The sequence below is a fragment of the Nerophis ophidion genome, linkage group LG21 (assembly GCF_033978795.1).
Source record: "Nerophis ophidion isolate RoL-2023_Sa linkage group LG21, RoL_Noph_v1.0, whole genome shotgun sequence".
In the NCBI taxonomy this organism is placed as follows: domain Eukaryota; kingdom Metazoa; phylum Chordata; class Actinopteri; order Syngnathiformes; family Syngnathidae; genus Nerophis; species Nerophis ophidion.
This window is the reverse complement of record NC_084631.1, coordinates 38,337,331-38,344,830: the sequence shown is the minus strand read 5'-3', so window position 1 is coordinate 38,344,830 and position 7,500 is coordinate 38,337,331.

Genomic DNA, 7,500 nt, shown 5'->3' with positions numbered 1-7,500 from the left:
TGACCTCTGACTTGTTTACTAGCACGTATGGAGGTCTACAAAGTAGGCACTGCTGTCAATCACCACTAGGTGGCGACACAAGTCCCCCGTTGTGGTCAAATAACCTTTTTAGGTTTTTGTTTAATCCAGGGGTGTCCAAACTTTATCCACTGAGGGCCGCAGACTGAAAAATCAAAGCAAGCGGGGGCCAATTTGATATTTTTTATTTTAAAAAACAATACAATATATGTATAAAAAATTATCATTTGGGCCTCCACTCAGGCTTGATCTCAGGAACCCCAAAGGGTTTTGGTCAAAAAAATATTCAGTATTAATATTTTTATTATTATCCAAGTTTTAAATCTGTAAATCAACATTAGGTCCATCTGTCAATATAATGAGTTTAAAGATTTAAGTTGTATGCTCTTTTTGTCACAAAAAAAAAGAAAAGTTTTTTAATGGAAAAAACAAAATATGCAATATTTTCACTCCCAAAATTGTTTTTAATATTTGAAAGGGAATAAGCGGTAGAAAATGGATGGATGGATGGAGAGTATATAATAATTGGAGCCTTAAAAAGGTCAATAAATCATAACACCATTGATTTTAATTCATTATTGTTTTTTTAGCAATGACACTTAAAAAAAAAAAAAAAAATCACACCAAAATGATTAAGGATCCAAAAGTGTCCTACTCATTAGTGTTAAAAAATAAATTATACATTTTTTTTACTGTTTACTTTTAACACAATAATCCCGTCAATTATAAGTTTTATTGTTGTTTATGTTTTTTGTTTGTTCATTTTAGGCCCTTCTGTAAAAAAAAAAGCTTAGTTTTTTATATGGCAAACACAAAATATGCAAAATTTTCCCCAAAAAATATCTCAAAGTGGAAAATTTAACGTGACGTAATTGGAGCCTGGAATAGGTCGATAATTCATGATGACATTGATTTTGATTAACTATTATTTTTTAAAGAAAGAAACAGCCTGCATGGCAGCTTTGTGTTATTAGAGTCAACATTGCAACATTTTCTTGTTACATTTCACCCCATTTGCTCTTTTATATCACTTTTTACGTTTTAAAAATGTTTTAATCGTATTTTTAAAATGTCCCGTGGGGCCCTCAACTTTCCTGTGGGCCGCAAATGGCCCCCGGGTTGCACTTTGGAACCCCCTGGTTTAATCAAACGTCTCCTGTTTTAGTTTTTAAAGTAGTTGGTGAGAACATCTGCCAAAAAGGATCTTTGACAGTCTCGTTACAAACAACGTTGAGAATATTGTTCTGAATAACTGCATTGTGCTTATTGTTAACATGCTAATTGCATCAAAAAAAACTTTTATATTTCCTCTTTTTATCATTTCATGCAACAAAAAACTTCACTCCTGTCACTCAATTGAGTCATCACCATAGAAAAAAAAATCATTTTGACAAGCAAATGTTTGTTTATGTCTTTGATTTTTTGTTTAAGTCAGGGTAATTTTTTAACGGCCCTGAACACATTCTAAAAAGACGATTAAAAAAAGACGGAAAAAGTGATATAAAAGAGCAAACAGGTGAAATGTGACAAGAAAATGTTGCAATGTTGACTCTAATAACACAAAAGCTGCCATGCAGGCTGTTGAATTTGAGTTTATTTGGAAGATGCAAACACACAACACGAAACATCAAAATTTCCAGTTTCTCTTTTCAACATGTTGGAAAAGCAGTAGGAAGAAGCAGAGCTTATTTAATCCTACTCCTTTTCTTTTACATAACAGTTGCTAAAACGTTTGTTCACTTCCTGTTCTCAATGTATTCACAATATACTTCATAATTAATCACAAATAAAATAAATAATTGGTGAAGTAAGTTTTATTCCATACGTTGAGATAAGTAAGATTATTTTGAGAATGAAAGAATGAATGGGTGAATAAAATTGTATGAATAAATTTGTATGTTCTCTATATCCAACATGATGTATTATTCTAACTGATCTTTTTTGTAACACTGTTAGTGAATGAAGTGTACTTTTGTTATTATTTCCCCATATTTCTACACAGTAACTCAGATATGTTACACTAGCGAGCAGTAGAGAATATGAAGGGATTTTTGGTCTAGAACAGGGGTCACCAACCTTTATGAAAGCAAGAGCTACTTCTTGGGTACTGATTAATGCGAAGGGCTACCAGTTTGATACACACTTAAAAAAAATGCTGGAAATAGCCAATTTGCTCAATGTACCTTTAATAAATACACACACACACACTATATATATATATATATATATATATATATATATATATATATATATATTTCTGTCAGTCATTCCGACGTAAAATGTTTTCCTTTTACGGAAGATTTTCTGTAGGGAATAAATGATGAAAAAAACACTTAATTGAACGGTTTAAAAGAGGAAAAAACAGGAAAAAAATTTTAATTAAATTTTGAAACATAGTTTATCTTTAAAACACAAAATTCAACCGAAAAAAAGAAGAGAAAAACTAGCTCATTCAAATCTTTTTGAAAAAATTTTAAAAATTATTTATGCAACATCATTAGTAATTTTTCATGATTAAGATTAATTTTTGAATTTTGATGACATGTTTTAAATAGGTTAAAATCCAATCTGCATTTTGTTAGAATATATTATCATTATTTCTTCTAAATTTTCCAGAACAAAAATTTGAAAAGACATTCAAAAGACTTTGAAATTAGATTTAAAGTTGATTCTAAATATTTTTTAGATTTGCCTGAATAATTTTTTTGAATTTCAACCATAATAAGTTTGAAGAAATATTTCACAAATATTCTTCGTCGAAAAAACAGAAGCTAAAATAAAGAATTAAATTAAAATGTATTTATTATTCTTTACAATAAAAAAAAAATACTTGAACATTAATTTAAATTGTCAAGAAAGAAGAGGAAGGAATTTAAAAGGTAAAAAGGTATATGTGTCTAAAAATACTAAAATCATATCTAAGGTTGTATTTTTTCTCTAAAATTGTCTTTTTGAAAGTTATAAGCAGCAAATTAAAAAAATAAATGAATTTATTTAAACAAGTGAAGACCAGGTCTTTAAAATATTTTCTTGGATTTCCAAATTCTATTTGAGTTTTGTCTCGCTTAGAATTAAAATTGTCGAGCAAAGCGAGACTAGCTTGCTAGTAAATAAATACAAATTAAAAAAACAGAGGCAGCTCACTGGTAAGTGCTGCTATTTGAGCTATTTTTAGAACAGGGCAGTGGGCGACTCATCTGGTCCTTACGGGCACCGCCTTGGTGACCCCCGCTCTAGAACATATTTGGCTTCATTGATTATTGACGTGTTTCTCACTACTTTATGGTGTACATTTTTTACATGATATTTCCAGTTCAATTTATCATCAATCATTATACCTAGAAATGTGGTTTCATTTACTCTTTCAATTTCTATTCAGTCTATTTGTATTTGTGTTTGACTTTCTCTTCTACTGTTACCAAATAGCATTATTTTACTTTTACTGAGATTCAATGACAGTCTGTTTTTGTCAAACCATTTTTTTAATTTGTTCATTTCCTCTGTTATTATTTGTTTTAGCTTCTGTGTGTTCTCTCCTGAACAAAACGCTGTTGTATCATCCGCAAATAATACCAACTTTAAATCTCTTGTAACTTGACAAATGTCATTTATATAGAGATTGAATAGTTTAGGTCCTAGTATTGATCCCTGAGGTACACCACAGGATATATTTAGCTTTGTAGAAGTGTGTTGGCCTAGCTTCACGTATTGTTTCCTGTTCGTTAGATAACTTCTTATCCGGTTTAAGACTAACCTTTTGATGCCATATCGTTGTAGTTTTTTTTATTAAAATATTGTGATTAATTGCGTCAAAAGCTTTAGTTAGATCCATAAACACTGCAGCCAGCCGCACATTTTTTTTACCATCTATTGCATGGGTGTCAAACTCTGGCCCGCGGGCCAAATTTGGCCCGCCGTGCAATTTAATTTGGCCCTTGATGCAATATCAAATTAACATTAGAGCTAGCCCGCCGGTACTAGCCGCTGTAACACTGCATTCGCCGCTAATACTCATACTTGCTAACCCTCCCGATTTTCCAACCATTCTCCCGAATTTCTCCAGATTTCCACCCGTAAAACAATATTGGAGACATGCCTAAAAGGCACTGCCTTTAGCGTTGTCTACAATATGTTGTCACGTCCGCTTTTCCTCTATACAAACAAGTCATATAATAAATTAGACTTATACACACACTTAAGTGAATGTCGTCCATACTTGCTCAAACAGCCACACAGGTCAGACTGAGGGGTGGTCGTATAAACAACTTTAACACTGTTACAAATACTGTAACCCACACCAAACAAGAATGACAAACATTTCGCGAGAACATCTGCACTGTAACACAACATAGACACAACAGAACAAATACCCACAACCCCTTGCAGCACTAACTCTCCCGGGACACTACAATATGCACCCCCCGCTACCACCTAACCCAGGGGTCGGGAACCTTTTTGGCTGAGAGAGCCAAGAAGCCAAATATTTTAAAATGTATTTCCCTAAGAGCCATATAATATATTTTTTTAACACTGAACACAACTAAACGCATGCATTTTTAAGTAAGACCAACATTTCCAGAGTATAATAAGTCTCTTGTTCTTTGTAGTAACATTGTTATTCTGAAACCAACTGTGGAGGGGGCGTGGCCTGCGGGCCTGCAGCAAAGCGGGATGTTGCCAGGACCGGCCTCGAAATCAGCTACAGGTGCGTAGACGGCCCACCTGGGCCTTTTTATCTAATCACCTGTCGCTCTGTTATAAGCAGCAGCAGCCAGGAGGAGAGACAGGGTTGGGGCTGGAGCCAGAGCGCGAGTGAGGACGAAAGAGAAAAAGACAATTGCTGGAAAGCAACTGAGAGAAAAATAAAATAAAACAATATTGTAACCCTAAAACAGGCTCTTGTTGGTCTGAAGAACCCCCAGGAGGGCAAGCCCCACGCTAACCAATAATAAATAAATGACTTCTTACCATTAACGCAACTTCTTGAACATAAAAATGCATGAGAATGTTTTATATTTTAAACGTTGTTTTTAACACTGTGATTACAAGTGGAATTATTCATTACTTTTAAGCTTTTAAGTCTCACCTTAAAACTCATTTGTATACTCTAGCCTTTAAATAGACTCCCTTTTTGGACCAGTTGATCTGCCGTTTCTTGTCTTTTTCTCCTATGTCCCACTCTCCCTTGTGGAGGGGGTCCGGTCCGATCCGGTGGCCATGTAGTGCTTGTGTATCGGCTGGGGACATCTCTGCGCTGCTGATCCGCCTCCGCTTGGGATGGTTTCCTGCTGGCTCCGCTGTGAACGGGACTCTCGCTGCTGTGTTGGATCCGATTTGGACTGGACTCTCGCGACTGTGTTGGATCCACTATGGATTGAACTTTCACAGTATCATGTTAGACCCGCTCGACATCCATTGCTTTCCTCCTCTCCAAGGTTCTCATAGTCATCATTGTCACAGACGTCCCACTGGGTGTGAGTTTTCCTTGCCCTTATGTGGGCCTACCGAGGATGTTGTAGTGGTTTGTGCAGCCCTTTGAGACACTAGTGATTTAGGGCTATATAAGTAAACATTGATTGATTGATGTTTATCTCCAGTCTTATAAATTGGTGCAACTTTAGCTATTTTCATTTTGTTTGGAAATGTACTTGTTTGAAATGATAGGTTACTAATGTACATTATTGGTCCTGAGATCTCATTAATAACCTTTTTTATCATTTCCATATCAATTCCGTTACAATCAGTTGAAGTCTTTGATTTTAATTTTTTCACGATTTTAACTATTTCCTCCTGTGTCACATTTCTGAGGAACGTGGAGTTGGGATTTCGCTCCATGTTATCATTATAGTCCTCAATTGAAACTGGGTCTGGAATCCTTTATTCCAATGTTGGTCCAATATTTACAAAGTAATTATTAAAGCTTTCAACTACTTCCTTTATGTTGTCATCATGTTTATTTCCATCTAAGACTAATGAATAATTCCACTTGTAATCACAGTATTAAAAAAAAAGTTCAAAATACAAAACATTCTCTTGCATTTTTAATCAATCCATCCATTTTCTACCGCACCAGTTCAAGAAGTTGCATTAATGGTAAGAAGTTATTTATTTATTATTGGTTATGGTAGTGTTTACTTTCATGGGGTTTTTTCAGACCACCAAGCACCGACATGAGAGCCTGTTTCAGGGTCACATTATTGTTTTTTTTTTTCAATAAGTCTCTGTTTCTTTCCAGCAATTGTCTTTTCCTCTTTTGTTCTCACTCGCGCTCTGGCTCCAGCCCCAACCCCGTCTCTCCTCCTGGCTGCTACTTATGAACAGAGCGACAGGTGATTAGATAAAAAGGCCCAGGTGGGCCGTCTATGCACCTGTCGCTGATTTCGAGGCCGATTCTGGCAACACCCCGCTTCGCTGCAGGCCCGCAGGCCACGCCCCCTCCACAGTTAGTTTCAGAATAACAATGTTATTACACAGAATAAGAGACCTATTATACTCTAGAAATGTTGGTCTTACTTAAAATGCACACATTTAGTTGTGTTCAGTGTTGAAAAAAATATTATATGGCTCTTACGGAAATACATTTTAAAATATTTGGATTCTTGGCTCTCTCAGCCAAAACGGTTCCCGACCCCTGGTCCAAGAAGTATTGAGGATAATCCCCCAATACAGGTTGTTATTTTCTTTAAAAACATTATAATTAATCAAAATCAATGTCACACTAAATATTCCATTTTGAGATATTTTTTGGGGGGGAAATGTTGCATATTTTGTGTTTGCCATATAAAAATAACAAGTTGTTTTTTTTTCTAAAGAAGGGCCTAATAAGAACAAACAAATAAAAAACAACAATAAAAGTTATAATTGACAGATGGATCTGAAGTTGATCTCAAGACGATTGTGTTTAAAATAAACAGTAAAAAAAAAAAAGTTTTTTTATTTTTAATGAGTAGGACCATTTTCGATCCCCAATAATTTTAGTGCATTTTTTTTGTTTGTGTCATTTATTGCTTGAAAAAATAATAACAAATTGAAATCAATGGTGTTGTGTGTTGGCATTTTTAAGTCTCCAATTATTATATAATCTCAAATAATCCACTTTAAAATTCTATTGGGGGAAACTATTACATATTTTGTGGGGGTTTTTCTCCACAACAAAACAGGGTTTTCTTTGAGAAAAAGAGCATACAACTTAAATCTGTAAAAACATTATATTGACAAATAGACCTAAGATTTAGAGATGTAAACCTTCAATAACAATAATACAAAATAATGACACATTTTAAATATTTTTATGACCAAAATCCTTTGGGGTCCCCGGGATCAAGCCTGAGTGGAGGCCTAAATGTATATTTTTACACATGTATTGTATTGGTTTTTCAAATAAAAACATATGAAAATGGCCCCCGCTTGCTTAGATTTTTCTGTGTGCGGCCCTCAGTGGAAAAAGTTTGGACACCCCTGGTTTAATGGGAATATGTAAAT